General features: G+C 44.6%; 1 protein-coding gene across 1 annotated transcript in view; it reads right to left on the bottom strand.

The window, feature by feature from the left end:
- Pinx1 (PIN2 (TERF1) interacting telomerase inhibitor 1) overlaps positions 1 to 17,906 on the bottom strand; it is a 48,984-nt gene that overhangs the window by 17,171 nt on the left and 13,907 nt on the right. The window lies entirely within an intron of this gene.

Raw genomic sequence — 17,906 nt, 5'->3', positions numbered from 1 at the left:
TGTTTGAGGGTAAGGGAGACAACATGTGTGTTCTGGTAACAAAACTGCACAGATTTTTAATAGCTTGATGGTCATGCAATTTTCAGGGTGGGACTCTGTAGGAACATTTTTCATGAATACCTAAACTGTGCTCTGGCAGAAACATCTCTAACTGGACACACTATATCCATGCCTTCTATGTGACACTGGCACTTCAGAATACATTACAGTATGACTAGTATCCTCCAAATTACGTTATACGATACACAACAGAAGGACCTATCCGCCTGATAAAGCGCCACTTGAGGGGCTTTAAAAGGCAGAAGCCGGTGTGGCATCGTTGGTGGCCAACACAGGAGAAGGGACTGGTGCAGGTGACTGCATCTAAAAGGGACTACATTAAAGGTGCTATGAAGATGAACTCTACACAACCCAGAGTATAGGAAATTCTCTAAGGCAAAGAACCTAGATAGAGGCCTCAACAGTAGATTCTGAAGAAAAGTGAACCTGCAAGCTGGAGGACACTAAAAGACACTGTCATTTAATTTCAATACACAAACCTGTTATGCGTTAACTATAATTCATAGGTCTGATTTAACACATACACAAACTGAAGTGTCGCTAGACGGTGAAATGACATTGAGGAACTCCTGGGTTAGGTGTGGTAATATCCAGTGACAATGTGTGTGTGTCAACGTTCCTCTCCTGAGCTGGGGATGGGAGCCGTATGGCTGTGATCCCAGAGGAGCAGAGACCACAGGCTTCTGTTTGAGAGCAGCCCTGGCAAAAGGGTTTCAAGACCTCATCTCAAGAAACAAGCTAGGTGCAATGGCACGTCTGTAATACGAAGTGCTTGGAGACATGGAATCACTGTCCAAGGCTAGCCCAGGACTAGAGGTCAAGATCCTACCTAAAAAACAACTAAAACAAGAAGGGCTGGGGGTCTGATTCAAGCGGTAGAGCACCTATGTGATAAGCACAAAGCCCTGAATTCAAACGTCAGTAACAGGCTCTCTCTCTCTCTCTCTCTCCTTTCCTTTTAGAGGTATATACCAAATACAGATACAATGCCATATCTAGCTTCAATGAAAAGGGAGAGAATGAGCAGAGGCAGAGCTGGAGGGTGGCTGGCCTTGGGCAAGTGTCTGTGGACTCCCAGCTTCTACACACATTAAAGTTGCCCATCATAAACAGATGAATACGGTCAAGTCCATCTGCAGGGATGGCACTCATTAGGAGAGGTTTTCCTGGAGGGAAGGTGGTAACCCAAGTGAAAGTGGCCACTAACTACCGGGTCTGCTGCAGCCTGGTGACTCCACACCCCAGAACGGTGGCTCCCGCAGGAGTGAAGCCGGCGGGGGGCGGGGGGCTGCTCTGCAGAGGTGGCCCCATCTGGGCGCTGACTCAGCCAGGGACGGAACGCGGGTAGCATTGTGCTTCCCTTATGAGATCATGCACTGGCCGCCAGCAGCCACTGCTAATGTTAGCACAGGGATTTTCCCTGAGAGGGTCACAATTCCTCTCCCCAGCAAAACAGGAACTGCTCCTAACAGGAATATTATGTAATGCCAGGGAATGAGGAGATGGGGAAAGCAGGAGGGGGCGAGAAGCACCACAGATGAAGGTGGAGGACGCACTGGGGGCCCATCCCAGCACCTACTTCCTCCTGGCCCCAGCAGCCCGCTGGAGCTTCCTGTAGAGGTCAGATTGTCAGGAACCCTCAGATGTTAGAGCATAAAGGGAAGAGGGGAACACACACCCTCTCCACACAGACAGGGGCTGGAGATCCCAGCAAAGAGAAGAAAATAGGCCAATGTAGAGGCAGGCACACCGAGCAGCAAAGTTCCGTGCCCCCTGGGTAATAAAGCTGACAAAAACTGTACATCTCTGATGCGCATGTTCTGCTGTACATATGCTTCGTGGACCAGGTACCACAGCCACAGTCACCTTATGGAGTTGCCTTTAGGTGTGTCTGTGTGAGAACAGGTAAGATCTAGTATGTGTGTTCATAGAGTTGTCTGGGCAATCCCTACCCCCTGAGGCCTGTACTCATTTGCCACATTACCACCACCACCACCCCCCCATCAAGCATAGAGGTTCATTTCACAAATACTACATTACCATCACTATCACACATATCATAGTCTTGTGAGGCTGGGAATGTGGCTTAGTGGTAGAGGGCTTGCCTAGAGTGCATGAAGCCCTGGGTTCGATTCCTCAGCACCACATAAACAGAAAAAGTCGGAAATAGCCCTGTGGCTCAAGTGGTAGAGTGCTAGCCTTGAGCAAAAAGAAGCCAGGGACAGTGTTCAGGCCCCGAGTCCAAGGCCCAGGACTGGCACGAAAACAAAAACAAAACCAAACCCTAACTTGTGAAGAGAGTTGGTTTTCTTTTGCCAGCAAGCTGACTCTCCAAACCCCCAGTGGAAGCTCACCCCGCTTCCATGAACTCCTGCGTGTATGACACACACATCCTCGTGGAGTGTGCATGCAGCTGGCTCCTGGGGGGAGCAGGAGGGGCTGGCCCAGGGCCAGAGGCAGCTCGGGGGCCCAGCTGGCCCCCGCAGGGCTGAAGAAACCAAGTCCCCGGTATGCCTATAGCCCTTTCTTGACACAGCAGCTTGCAAAGCAGGCACGAGTGAGAAAGGAGGCAGGCTGTGAGGCTCCAGGTAGAGTTGAGGCCATCATGTAAAGCTGAGGGCCTCTCTGTTCCTCCGAGGACTGGTGGGGGTTTGTTTGGGAAGCCCCAGCTGCTCTTCTGGTCCACCCCTCCTGTGCTTACACGACCCGATGGCGTACAGAAAGAGAACTAGGCAGCAAGCCTAGGATGAAAGGTGAGCGGGAGAGTGACCTCTCTTCTGTATGGCCCGAGGCAAAGGTCTCTCCCTTGGCCTGCTCTGCTACTTGTCCTGCCTAGGACTCTGGCGACTTGTGAGATAGAACCTTGCTTTTTGCCTCTGCTGGCCGGGACCGCAATCCTCCGATGTCATTCTTCCCACAGCAGCTGGGATCACAGGTGTCAATTCCCCATGCCCAGCATTTTTCTGGTGAGACTGGGTCCTGAAAACTTTTTTGCTCAGGCTGACCTGGAATTATGAAACTCCCAATCTCTACTTCTCAGGATTATAAGCGCGAGTGACTGGCACCCAGCCTGCTGGTACTGTTTTAATGACCATCATCTACTCAGGTTTCCACTAGCTGTTCTACAAAACAAAACAAAGTCAAAACCATCTTCTTATTATATCAAGCTTTTCTGAGCTCAATTTATGCAAATGTTTTGATTTAGGCTATCATTTTTCTATTAATAACCTTCAAATACACTAATGTGAAAGAATTATCTATCAGAATAAGGCATTTATGTTAATCAGGAAAGGACATTTGTTTTAAGAACCAAACAAAACCAGCCCTCCTTTTAAAATTAAAAAGGCAGAGTTAATCGACTAGTCATTTTGCCTCAAGGATCTGTGTCAAAGCAGCAACATGAACATGGTTAATGTTGTTATAACCGATCATGACAGCATGAGTCACTTATCAGCTTTTTCCTTATATTCCTTATTACCTGAACAGATTTAACCAAAGATAAACTTAAAACAAATATTATTGCAATACGTACCTCTCACAGATCTAACATGAAGCAAATAATTCACCTGGGGTGTGGGGAAGCCACACTGCTGGGCATGGCTTTTATGTAAGAGGTCAACTCGATGCAAGTCTTTAGAAATGGCTCTCAAGTTGAACAAGTGTAAACCTAAAAATGGACCTACGAAACTGAGAAACAACGGCTTCTCATTAGCATAATTCATCATTTGATTCTTCTCTCCAAAAATGAGTGACAATGAACACTTCTAGAACAGAGTCCTAAGCACTAAAGTATGAATGATCAATCCTTGGGAATCTCTCATAATTAAATTTTTTAAACTACCAATACTTTAAAAAATATATATCCTACACATATTCATACAAATAATCTCCTTTAACCTAGAAAGAAAAGCTTTATTTATTCACAAAAAAAGTAGCATTGTTGGATTGGGAATGTGGCCTAGTGGTAGAGTACTTGCCTCATATACATAAAGCCCTGGGTTCGATGCCTCAGCACCACATATATAGAAAAAGCCAGAAGTGGCGCTGTGGCTCAAGAGGTAGAGTGCTAGCCTTGAGCAAAAATCTGAGTCCAAGACCCAGAACTGGCAAAAAAGAAAAAAAAAAAGTGGTATTGTTACATACTGATTTAAGGTTAAAACAGTTATTACCGAGTAAAAAAGAAGACACATTTTGTATCTACTTTTAGACTGTGGAAAGATGCCCTCAAAGTCAACTTTTAGGATTTAAAACTAAAAAATCTCCGTTTTAAAACGATTTTAAAATAGTGTTTTGTTTTTAGTGACATCAAATATAAAAAGTGCTCCCAACTCTTCCCAGGAACAGAGACCATTCATCTATTGTATGTATTCAGGGCAAGCTTCCTGCCCATGTCAGATTGGGGACTTCGACATTACTGAAGGAGAGAAATGGTGATAGAGGAGGCAGAGGCTAGAAGGGAACATGTAACATGTTTCTAATACTTAGAGGCTAACTATGCCTGCCCAAAATGTGAGTATTTATTCAGCCGGAAAACAAAATTCAAAAGCTTCTTAACTATAAACATGTAAAATTCTAATATTAGAAAAAGAAAAGACACTTGGGCTAGGTGAAATGCTAATGTCCAAGTGAGAAACGGATCAAATCAACAGGGTTAACGGGCATCAAGCAGCCACTTCGGCCAAGCGGTACCCAGAAATGCCTCTGGTCTGCCATGGAAAGGCCCTGGCTCACTATCCCCCCTCCCCTCTTCTAGCTCACCTCTCCCTGCCCTGCTATCTATTTAAGCTCCTATAAGCACCGAAGCAGAAAGGGTCCTTCTACATATACCAGAAAATTCTCCAACAATCAATGTCAATTTATATTAAAACTAAATTTTTTCAAATTTTTATTGTCAAACTGATGTACAGAGAGGTTACAGTTTCATACGTTAGGCATTGGATACATTTCTTGTACTGTTTGTTACCTTGTCCCTCATACCCCCCGCCCTCCTCCCCCTTTCCCTTTCCCCCCCTGATGTGTTCAGTTCACTTACACCAAACAGTTTAAAACTAAATCTTTAACCTCTGTAACATCATGACTTTATACTGGCTGCTTATGAAAAAGAGAAAGCCAAGCCAAGCCTCTCAAAGCATACCACATGTAAGAGAATGCCAAATACTATGATAACCACCATTAACAACAAAAAAGGCTCTTAATGGCTATCACTTGAATTTTCTTCATGATGCCTAGGTTTCTATCCCATTTACCTGAACAAAGAACTTGTATAGATGAATAAAACAGAACAATTCTTCTTAACCATTTAAAGGTAGATTTGGAAAAACTATTCATACAAGAGTGAGACAGGTATTCTGTAAAGGGAAATGGCTGGTGACAGAAGATCCAAAGGAAAACAACAGAAGTGGTTATGAGAACAAGCTGCAGGGAGGCAGCTTGTTTTCTTGCATAAGAGAAAAGTCTGAAGAATTTGGGGGAAGACCCAGGTAGCAGAGCCGTGTGGGAAGAGCTTCAATTTGAAGTCAAAGACCCTAGGCACCGTATAGAAAGCCCAGGTCCCTTTGGCCAAGAAGAACACCAAGGAGGGGCTGGGAATATGTCCTAGTGGCAAGCGTGCTTGTCTCGTATACATGAAGCCCTGGGTTCGATTCCTCAGCACCACATATATAGAAAAGGCCAGAAATGGTGCTGTGGCTCAAGTGGCAGAGTGCTAGCCTTGAGCAAAAAGAAGCCAAGGACAGTGCTCAGGCCCTGAGTCCAAGCCCCAGGACTGGCAAAAAACAAAACAAAGAGCATCAAGGAATTTCAACTTGCTTCATTTCAACCAGTGTGGAGATGAGAATTCTGGATGTAACACACTTGTACTCCAGCCCTTATCCTAACAGTCATATAGTCACCACTCCACCTTCTGGCGAACAGACTGGGAAAGAGAGCCACAGCTTCAAGTTTGCAAGGATTCTGAAGTCTTAAAACATTACATGGAAAATTCCAGAAAGGAATGACTCAGGTTTTGAAGTGCACACAGTTCTGAGGAGCTCTGCCTGTGTTATGAATCACCTTTGTCCACTGAGTCCATGCTATGTACAGTACCCATCCATATACCTGGTAGTGTCTTAGTTACCAGATCAACAGTCCTAATAGACACTTCTTATGTTCAAATAACCAGCACTTTTCTTAATCATGCCCGAAAGTGCCTAAGTAGCAACGGGAAGCAGGCCCAGGGCATCCTGTGCAGAGCTCCGTACTACTCAGGGTTTCAGATATCCCTGGGGGTCATGGGACACCTGCTCCTCACACAGGAGGGATGGCAGGAATGGGAGGGCATGGGAAGTCACTCCAGATAGGTTTTAGCAATCTATTTCTCTGCCTACTTAGAAAAAAAAAAGTCAGTATTCTGTAGCCCAATAATTTACAGAACTTTTGGAGCTGTATCATATTCATACTATATTATTAGCACTGAGAAGGATTTAAAAAATCCTTGCTAATGATTAATTTTAATCTAGCCTTTCCCAGATGACTTAAGCATGTGACAGCACAACAGTCAGTAACCCTGTCCCCAATATTGAGAAACCCTATCCTAACACTGCTGACATAAAGAAGCAACCAGAAGAAAAGCTTACATTAAAGCTGATCTGGTCTCAGTCTTCCCCCACCCAAACATCTATCTTTCTGAAGCCTTGTAGAATAGTGTTCAAGCACCACTGCCGGCACTTACCAGTCCGAGACCTCATCTAAGTTTCTAATCTGAATCTGGATGCTCCCACTCGATTCCTACCCAGCCTAATTCTCAGAGTTGGGGAATCTTACAGGGCAAGAAGGAGCACCAGGTCTATTGTTATCACTAAGCCACTTCAAGATTAGTGCTATAGAACTCATGTACCAAGCTCAGATATGCTGGGCAGAGCCCAGGTCAGACAACAGTGATGCCATGTGTACTATCACACAGTTTTGAACATGTAGTGTTAAATAAACAAGCAGGCAAACCCAACTCTCTAAAGACAAATGGGTCCTAAACCATGTAGGTTACTGCAGTTTATGAATTAGTAAACCACTGTTTTACTCAAAGTAAAAGGGGACCCTTAAACCCAAGATTTAGAAGAAACCTAAACATGGTCAACCAGCAAAGGACCTGAACTTTACTTTTTCTTTCTAGGGCTTCATCATCAAGACCAAAAGTGACACACACCATCTTTAGCATTTTCAAAGAACTTAAAAGAAAAAGAACTCTAGCTACCCACTTTCCGTCAGAGATGTAAGAGTTCTTAATAATTTCATTTGGTAATTTGGAAAAGGTACAAGAAGAGCTAGGTCCCTCTGCACCAGATGGAAAGAAAATGTACAGGGACACACCAAGGTCAGAAAATGGCCATATCTTAACCATTCCAGTTCTAAACAAGAAAGGAAACATAACTACATTGGGATTAAAAGCAAGTATTCTTCAGTAAAGAAACCGTAAAGTATTGAAGTGACTTTTCAGGAAGAAGTGCTACCTACAAGCAAAAAACAAATAGCCAAGCAGGGCTTTATTCAGATTAGTCCTACCAACATGCAGGTCAAGACAAGATTTTGGAAAATGATGCCGAATTTCTCTTAGCACACATCTAGCCTGGGTAAACACTGTTATGTGCCCATTAATGAATGTGTGTTTGTGCACGCGCACATATGCCTACACATGTAACTGAAACACTAAACAGCACAATCCTCACCCTTAAGGCACTCTTTTTTCAAGCTGATTTCCACCTCTCCCCAAATCCCAGAGGAAGATACTGTGATTATATGTTACTGCTACCAGTTTATAACTAATGCATGGCACACACACACACACACACACACACACACACACACACACACACACACACACCTGTAGGCAGGATACCGGAGTAGAAAAGACAAGCAGGCTTTACAAAGCTGCACTGTGAGTGGCTCTTGGCAGTAACCTGGTAAAACTAACATCTTCCCATCTCCTCAGCAGTTGCTTTTGAAACTCCCTCCAAAGGAAAAGCCTCTCTTTCTAAGTTCAAGCAAGGTAAACTCTGGTGAGTCTAATGGCCAAGGCCGTATTTCTGCGGTGATGCATGCCACTGTCTTGGGAGTCTGATAACAGTAGTGACTTCAAGGCGGAGCCTGGAGCCTGCGAAGTCGCTGCTCAACCGCTCACTCCCCCTAGTGCATCGCTGAGGAAGAGGCTCTGTTCTCCCAAACTGTGCATAAAGAAAACTCTATTACATTCACAGCCATCATCCTACCAGTTACGTGGCTCAGGAAAAAAAGGCCGTCGGCTCACACATGAAGGAAAAATCCCGTCCTGCTTTTTTTTACATGATTACAGATCATTAACGATGCTCAAGGTAAGTGTTTTGCCTGCATACTGTTTCTTGCCCTCTACTTTTTCTTTTTGTTTTGTTTTTGCCAGTCCTGGGCCTTAAACTCAGGGCCTGAGCACTGTCCCTGGCTTCTTTTTGCTCAAGGCTAGCACTCTGCCACTTGAGCCACAGCGCCACTTCTGGCCATTTTTTGTATATGTGGTGCTGGGGAATCGAACCAAGAGCTTCATGTATACGAGGCAAGCACTCTTGCCACTAAGGCCATATTCCCAGCCCTCTTGCCCTCTACTTTTAAGGAGTGGCTTCTGTCAGATGAATTATAATAAAGTATCCAGATATATACTCTCTACTTTCTTAGAAAACTGATAAGCTGAAGCACATTTTATTTCAATAAAACACAGTAGTCATAGAAAAGGTTTCTATTTTTTATCATTAAAAAAATTAATTTACAAGCTGGAAGTGGAGTTGTGGTTCAAGTGGTAGAGTGCAGCCTTGAGCAAAAAAGCTCAGGGACAGTGCCCAGATCACTGAGTTCAAGCCCAAGGGCTGGCACACACAAAAAATTCAATTTGGAATCTCTTTTGCTACATTTGGACAGGAAAGGTAACTCCAAACAGTGGAAGGCAGACCTGGCTTAACATCTTATTCTGCACCTACACTCACATTTCATGCTACTGATGACATCAAGTACAAAAGGCACCAAGGAGGCCTCCGCAACGGCTCCCCTTGGGGCCTGCAGCCTGCCAGGCCAGTGGCTCTGGAGATGAAGAGCTGCACCTCCTCTTTCCATCTTTCCTCTGTCTAGCTCCGCTGTGTACCTTACTCAGCATTCTGCATCTGCCATGAAAGTTCCAATTCATTAACCATCATACTTGATTGACTTTGATAGAGCCTTGACTGCCCAAATTAGCCTGACTAGGAGAAAGCATGTAGGGAAGGGCAGGATCACATGGGCCCCGCCCAGGTGGCGATAAGCCCACGGCTATTCAAGCCCACCACCATCATCCTCAATTCTGGTGACGAGGCAAAACCGTGGCCCCTGCATGCAACTGAGTGAAGAGGCCTGGCCCCCAAGCACAGATATAGCCCTGAGGCCTCAGGTAAATCGGCCCGCAGCAGGTCAAGGGAGGACAAAGTCTGTGGAGGTCATTCAATGTGTAACTCTACCCTGTATCTTTTGCGACTGAAGACCACTTGTAGAGACTTACCTGCTTTCATGTCACCGTCCTCACAAGAACACTTCATGGATTTGTACTGTGTCGTGTCAAATGCACACAGGTATGAGCTAGGCACTAACACTAATCTGAGACAGTAGGTTCTTTGTTAGCATGGAGAAGACTTTTATTTTTTGTTGGAAATAGATTTGCTATGGAAGTGGATTTTGAATAACTTAATGCAATTGATTTTAGAGGTGAGTAGAAACTTTACTTTTCTATGGTTATTAATTAAGAAGCAGAAAAATCAATACACCCAATTTCTGAGTATTAAAGTTCAATCTATTATACCAAGTAACTCACCGCTGCCTAGCTACGTAGACTGAAGCTACTAAGGACACGGAGCCAGGACAGTGAATCGTGACATCCGTCGCATGGGTACAAGGGCAGACAGCACACATGGATCAGCACACCTGACAAACACAGTTGGGTGAAAGGAGGAGTGGGGATGAGAGGACTACTAGCGAGGACGTCCGTGTCAGCTCTGATGGTGGTGACTCTTGGCTGTCTTCTCCACTGCTGCATCATTTGAGCCTAGCAAAAGAGGACCCAATGAAAACCACCACGTGAGCGAGCAAGGGCTTCGTGGCTAATGCTTATGACAGAACAACTTCTCTTCCCTCTCAGCAGTGGAAGCAGGCCGTGAGCTACAGAGGAAGCAGTGTGGAAAAGGAAGGGCCTCAAGTATGGAGGGCAAGTGTGGGCACCATAGAGGTGGCCAAGAAGGGGTCCGGTGTATAATGGACCAGCAGGCATGAGTATTGAGCAGAAGAGAATGAGAGCAGGTTGGTTAGGGTCACACAAAGCATTAAATGCTTGACCAACTTGCTCTGGACATGGCAGAAAACATGATTACTTGGGGAAGATGGATAACAGAGTACTCTGAAGAAAGAAAACGCTAGGACTGGGGAAGCCACCGGGGATTACAGTCCAGGAGCAGTAAGAACCCGGAACAGTTTTACCAGTGGGAATGGAGAAGCAGGCACTAAAAACAGGCCCTGTGATGTTCCCATTGCATGAGTCAGAGGAAATAACTGAAGATCATACTCAAGTTCATTACCCAACCATTCTGGGTAAATAAGATACCAAAAGTGTGCTGAGTGATTTGATTTTATTTTCTTCTTTACTCTGCGTGAGAATGCGGTCCACTCACCATTCTCCTTCAGAGTTTTAGCTTTACTCTAAAACGCAGGAGCAGAGAAGATGAGGTTCAAGGCACAAAGGTAGCTACTGACAGACATGAGACTGAGGCAGATACTGCTGGCACAAAGTTCACTCTTCCCACCTAAGTATCCTAATTACAGTTTCCTCTCATCTTTCCCAAGAGACCCAACCTCCGCTGGTAAGCCTGCCTCTGTGCGAGAGCAACGTGGGAGCTGGGACAAAGCATCTGACCCCTGCCTCTTTGGAGGAAGCACCCACAAGGGGCAGCTCGCTGCGGACAGGAGTCACCCAAAAGGCTTCGGGGCTAGGAAGTAACCACTGTGATGTGTTCCTGAACACTGGGAGCCTTTCTGCAGCCCACTTCCATGTTCCTGTGAAGTAAGTTAGAATGGTGTATTTTGATGACTGACACCCTTTAGACAACCAAGGTGCCCAGGCCGCTCCCAGGGCCCAGCTCCTAGGAAGAAGCCACAGCAGCACAGAAGGGTTGAGGTAGGGAGGGGTGACGGCAGGACCCGTGCCTGTGCTTTGAAGAGGGCTTCTCAGGTGGACTCAGTTTTAGACGCAAAAGGCAGGGGGGAGAGGTGGGACAGGATGGTGTGTGAAAAATGATCTAAAGTATTTGTTTCATTTTTGTTTCAAAATGGGAACATTGACAGGGCTAGGAATCAGTCTCAAGTTGGGAATAAAATTCATAATGCAAAACTGAACTAAAAAGTCAATGTAAAATATCATACAAAAAATACAAGTCAATTTATCATTTTAAAAGAACTGGAGAGGGTGGTGAGGAGCAGGCTTGGGAGATGGAACTGTCTGGGATCTGAGGGAAGAACGCTGTTTTTCATCATAAACTGCTTTTCATTATAAGCTTAACACCTTTACGTCTGTGTTCATATATTATAAAATACAAAAAACAAAATCAAAACAACGACATAATCAAGGGCAAGAGTCTTCTCTACGCCAGTCACTGTTGCCAGAGCTTCACAGGTGATTCCCTCAGTCCTCGCCACGCCCTGGCAAGTGCCAGCCAGGAGGACCCGAAAGCGCAGGGAGCTCCCTGCCAGCAACTCCAGGAGTCAGGGTGCAAACTCAGGCAGTGCAGACCAGAACCTGGAGCTCTTAACTTTGAAGGGAGCTTAAAAAAGGATTATTCCATAAATTATTTTTGGGAAAACTCATTTTTTTTTTTTTTACCTACTGATAAATCCAGGTAGTCAAAACCATTGAGCCTAACCGACATGAGTAAGTTGAAGGCATTTATTTTCTCACACCTGAAAATCCTTTATTTTTCTATCAACAGCACAAAAACTCAGCTTAAACAGCAAGAGCAGCAGAAAAGAAAAAGTTGGGGGAAAATTGCAGTCACACAAACTGTAGTTAAAAAATGACTAAGTTTCCTTGATATATGAATTTGTTGGAAAACCATTTATCAACAGCCTGTTTCTCTCTAGCAGAGTCCCTCAAGCCGAGAGCCATGTCATTCCCCTTTGACTGATTAATTAGCCAATCAGGGGGCATTTTTCATTGTGAGGCATGATGGTTTATTTCAGCTAATGTTTGGTCTCTAATGGCAACATATTAAAGCCAACTCGGCTATTTTAGCCCTGTGGACTGACCAAAAGGAAAGGATAGAAGATAAATCAAAAGAGCTCCCTTCAGTTTCCCTTCAGTCCTTAACAAAACCCCCAAGGAGCAAATGGCTAGAGGAAAGATCGTCTACCAATAAAGAGAAAAAAAAAAAACAAATAAAAGAAAGGTACAAATGCCTTCATGCCAAGAAGTATCCCTTCCTATTTCTGTGTTTCTGGAGAGCAATAATTTATCCTCTGGTGATTAACAGGCCACTGATAGAGCAGGCACCTAGAAAAGTCAATACCTTGCTTTTTTCCTTTTATCAGAGCTGAGCTCGATAGGAACTTCAGCTCTGTAATGCTTCTTACTCACTGGAGTAATTTTCTGCACCATGGCCTGGAAGAGCATCCAGCATCCCAGTGTCAAGCACTACTCCCACAGGCCCCATCCTGGCCTGATGCCTTTCCCACTGGCCCGAGAGGTCCCCACACTTCTCCTCCAGTCCAACGCCTTTGACAAGCCCAGAGTACAAAGAAATAGACATCCAAACGCCAGGAGAGCAAGAACTACCGAGAACCTCACATCAGTCGTGGTTCTAGAGGTTAGGAAGTACACAATCTCTTGTCCTTAGGGGGTTCTAATCTACTGAGGGAGACCAGAAACAGTAAACATTTGAGTCCATCAAATGGTGACTACTATGAAGAAAAGGAAAGAAAAGCCAAGGGTACAAGACAGTCAGGGAGCTTACTGTTTGCTTTTCAATCCAGGAAGGCCCGTGGAGCTAAACATTTGATCAGAAATATTAAGGGGGCAAGGCATTCTACCCAGAATCCTCAAGTACTTAAACCTGAGGCAGGACCAATAACAGCAAGGAGTCAATGACCATGCCAGAGTGCCCAAGAGACAGATGAAGGGCAGTAACCACATCTGTGTGTGGGAGGTTCACAGGAGATACCACCGTAAAGACGCAGCTTCACTCTCAGAGTCACTGAGAAACTAAGACAGATTGGGAACATGATAGTGACATTTTGAAAAAGATCATTAACCGGTTGTGGGAAAATACGCAGCAAAAAAAGATCCTATTTGATGTTAATAGAAATGTCAATACCTCCTCTAGCAGAGGACCACGAAGTCCTCAAGGGCCAAGTCCTACTGTCTTTGTATCTTCAGCAACTAAAATGCATGTTTAGGCATATATTAGGTATCCAATAAACACTATTAGAATAGTTACGATTACGACTTTATACAATTAAGGTTTTCAGTGCTTTTCATTAAATAAAATACCAACACACAGGGCTGGGGATATAGCCTAGTGGCAAGAGTGCCTGCCTCGGATACACGAGGCCCTAGGTTCGATTCCCCAGCACCACATATGCAGAAAACGGCCAGAAGCGGCGCTGTGGCTCAAGTGGCAGAGTGCTAGCCTTGAGCGGGAAGAAGCCAGGGACAGTGCTCAGGCCCTGAGTCCAAGGCCCAGGACTGGCCAAAAAAAAAAAAAAAATACCAACACATCACACTTCTTATGGAAGAACAGAAAACTCAGTGGCTTAAAACAAGTTTCACTGTCTGGCTCTATTTCTGTAGGCCAAGCAGTTCTGGGTCAGGTTCTCTCAACAGTTTCAGATAACACATGTCAAAGGGGTGACTGGGGACCGCTCTCTTCATGTAGTCTCTTGACACTCACTTGGACACCTCAGAGATGAGTCTCCCCACCATGTGGGGAACTAACGCAGCTGGTTTCAAGAACAAATGTTCATCTCATAAAACCTCAGAAGTCCTATGGTAGCCCTAGAACTAGGTGTAGGACGAGTTGTCTCTGGATTACAAGCAAGTCACAAGCCCGCCTAAGTGTGGGAAGGGAGTGGTGAGCAGTATGTCACTTCCCACTGAGGAAGTGGACATATTCAATCTAGAAGAGCCTATGAAATGGGGGGAGTATCGCTGAGGTCATCTTTGAAAACCCAAGCTTATAAATAAAGGAGAAACATCAAAAAAGCTACCTTCCCCCCTGGACATTCAGCCTTTCAAGTAACTCGTGCAAGTCTTGAATCTGTTATGACAGATGATCTGGTATTGTCTCTTAAGGTTATTTGATTTCTGATTTGAGCAACACACCAAAGACCTTTCACATTCCTCTTTTCATCCTAAAAAACAAAGCAAAATTGCCTATTACATGAGAATCAAGAAGAGCCTAGCTAGAAGTGGTGCTGTGGCTCAAAGTGGTAGGATACTAGCCTTGAGCAAAAGAGATGCAGGGCAGTGCCCAGGCCCTGAGTTCAAGCCTGGTGACTGACAAAAACCACAAAAAAAAGAAGAATCTAGCTAGAAGTGGGGCTGGGCTGTAGCGTAAGTGCTAGCCTTAAGCAGAAAAGCTCAGACAACACCCAGGCCTTGAGTTCAAGCCTCAGTACTGACAAAAATCTGAGTATTATTTCTTTGAAGCCTAGAAAATAGTAAAACTTCAAAGCAACACTGGTTATCAGCAGTGTTTCCCATGGGATTCCACGCCGCCCTTTGCAGAAACACAGAGGGTTAGGGCTGAGGCCTGAGGCTCAGACCTTACCTACTTACCTATAGGAAGATTCCTCAGGAAGCCAACCCCAAACTGCATCCTTTCACTGACTGCTTCCTCTCCCTGAGCAGAAGTCTTCCTCCAAGTCTCACCTACTGGGGTTCTTCCTTCCGTTTCCTCACTGTTTGTCTGCTAAACATACGCAATCCTGTCGTGCTTTCTGGGAACTTCTGTCCCACAACGTGTCTCTGAATATACTACTTTAAAAAACTAGTGCTCAGGCCTGAACACAACAGCCCAAAGAGCTTCCAGGTAGAAAATGATCAAAAGTTCTGTTGCTTTCACATGGGTAGGTATCACATTCCAAGTTTCAGTTCAAGCTAAATTTGTGGTCAGGTTACATGTCCTATCTTGTATCTTATGTTTGATTTAACTGCTACCAAATCATATCTTTCCAGGATTAAATGGGGCTTCACATATCTTCATAAAAGTTCACCTGAGGGCTGGGGATATGGCCTAGTGGTGAGAGAGCTTGCCTCGTATACATGAGGCCCTGGGTTCGATTCCCCAGCACCACATATACAGAAAATGGCCAGACGTGGCACTGTGGCTCAAGTAGCAGAGTGCTAGCCTTGAGCAAAAAGGAAGCCAGGGACAGTGCTCAGGCCCTGAGTCCAAGGCCCAGGACTGGCCAAAAAAAGAAAGTTCACCTGAAAGAGGTAAATAAGTTTTTGCTGAATGTCCCAACTTGGAGAGAATATTTTGAATCTTGATTCTGGTATCAATGGTCAAATGATGACAATAATCAATAAAGTAATCATTGTTGAGGTGGGGGGAAAGGCTGTAAAACTCAAGTGCATTATTTTTTGTTTTCAGGCTTGGTCTAAATTTAACTGAAAGATTAGCATCAATTGGCTGGGAAAGCCACTGCCCTCGAAACACTGTGCCCAGCTTTGTGGTGGGGACAAGGCAGGGTGGGCAGAGCAAAAGGGGGAGCCACCCGAGTAAAACACTTATGAATCTCAACCTGGCTCAGTCATAGTTTTTCAGTATTAAAATCTAGAATGGAAGGAAAAATAATTTAATCCAAAGATATTTCAAGTAAAAATTCAACTAAAAATGAAAGAAAAATTGTTCTTTTTACAATGATTTTCCCTGTAAAGGATTTTAAGACACTGAGTCCAGCTGGAGGAAGGAATAGTCTAAAACACCACATAAATCAAACCAAACAAAAAGATCTGCTTGGAAGTAGTTTTCAGACTAAATAATAATAAAAAAAAAAAAGAAAAGAAAGTTATCTTGTGAGAACAGACAAGAAAGGATCAAACTGCAAAGGAGCTTCTATTCAAAAAGCAAAAACCACCAGAAGAAATCAATCGTTAACTGGGTATACTGGTAGCACAGACAGGGTTTCCAATTCAATTAGATCTGTAAGGTAAAGAAGCTGACAACTCTTTTCCAAGAGCATATGCCCCAGGCCTGTTATTTAGAGAAACCCAGTAGGATTATTGGTAACACATTCTCCATCCTCCATGTGGTTTAGGAATATTTTTCTCTAGTGATAAGGTCAAATCAGGAAACAAGCTGGATGGAGGAAGGAAACTGGGATGGTGGGGGAGGGAAAAAAAAAACACAGGAATATCAGGAAGTTCAACCAGATAGGAACTAATGGAATTTGTTTTTCAGTACCTTTAACTTCAGTCTATCGACCAAATTAAAACCTAACACGCACGCACGTGCATGCGCATGCGCGCACACACACTGGAGCCACAGCACCACTTCAGCTTTGTTTGCTGAGTTCTTTATTGGAGGTAAGAGTCTCGTGGACTTTCCTACCCAGGCTCATTCAAACTGCGATCCTCAGATCTCCTCCTGAGTAGCGAGGATTGCAGGCATGAGCCACTAGCAAATGGCTTTCATCTCCCCCTTTGGTACAGACATTGCTGATTTTGTGCATCTACTCCAGAGTATTGCTTTCCAGTTTGTATAGCAGAGAGACATGAGAGAGAAAGGACGTGGAATGAGATGCACATGGTGCTGCAGCACAGCAGAGGGTGTTCAAAGTTCTCAGGCACTGTGTCTGTTAAGCAAGTACTTCTGAGGAGCCCGACACTGCTCTGCAGCTGAAGGAAGTGGATGCATCACGAGTCAGATCAGAACCTCCACAGTGACACAAATGCTTCAACTTCTATACATCAAGGCAAACTCCTAGCCTGAGCCTCGGTGTCAGAAAGCCAGGATCTTGCAAATCAGACTGATTTCTTCAAACACAAAATAGCATAAGCAAACATCCATTTGGTACCCCTCTGTGGAGAATCTACTATGGACGCTGGTAGTGTGTGGTATGGAGGGGGAAACGAGGCCGATGAATACTGCCTCACAAAGAAGAGGTATTTATTGATGAAAACATTTCAAAATAGTATTTCAAACATCAACACTGAAGCTGTACAAACTATGATTTTCAAGATGCCTAACAATGAAAGCCATTTTCAAAAAAGACAAGCACAATGAATGTCAATTTAACAAACCTCTACAATATGGCTAGCACACACGGAGCCGGTCACACGCTGGGGACCCGGTACTGGGAACCACACAAACCTTGTCTTTAAGCTGTTCACGGTCTATCCTATGGAGCTGATGAGAAAGCCCACCCTTGGAATGTAGTGGATCGATTTCCTCTCAGATACAGTGAATTCACTAGCTGCAATGTTTGGCAATGTCAACCACAAATTCAAGCCAATGTCGCCACGGGGGTTAGTGGAGGAAAGCCACAGTAACATTTCTTTGAACTGAGAGGAGCCAAAAGAAGTGTTTTCAAACAAATCTGATCGAAGCCCTCTCACCCTTGGCTGTGGGCTGTTGCGAATAACACAGTAAGTCTCTTAGTGACACTGTCTTTAGAGAAGGAACAGGTGTACTTGTAACTAGGTAAAAGCAAACTTCTATATCTAAGACAGAAGTGACTTTGCTCTAGGGAGGCTTCTGCACACATGATTCAAGTTAAGCAGATTCTGTTTTCTGCATACAGGCACACTCTGAAGGCCACTCTGTGCGGGGCACAGCCCA

The sequence above is a fragment of the Perognathus longimembris genome, chromosome 21 (assembly GCF_023159225.1).
Source record: "Perognathus longimembris pacificus isolate PPM17 chromosome 21, ASM2315922v1, whole genome shotgun sequence".
NCBI classification, from domain to species: domain Eukaryota; kingdom Metazoa; phylum Chordata; class Mammalia; order Rodentia; family Heteromyidae; genus Perognathus; species Perognathus longimembris.
The sequence above is the reverse complement of the archived record's forward strand: the minus strand, read 5'-3'. Positions and strand labels throughout refer to the sequence as shown.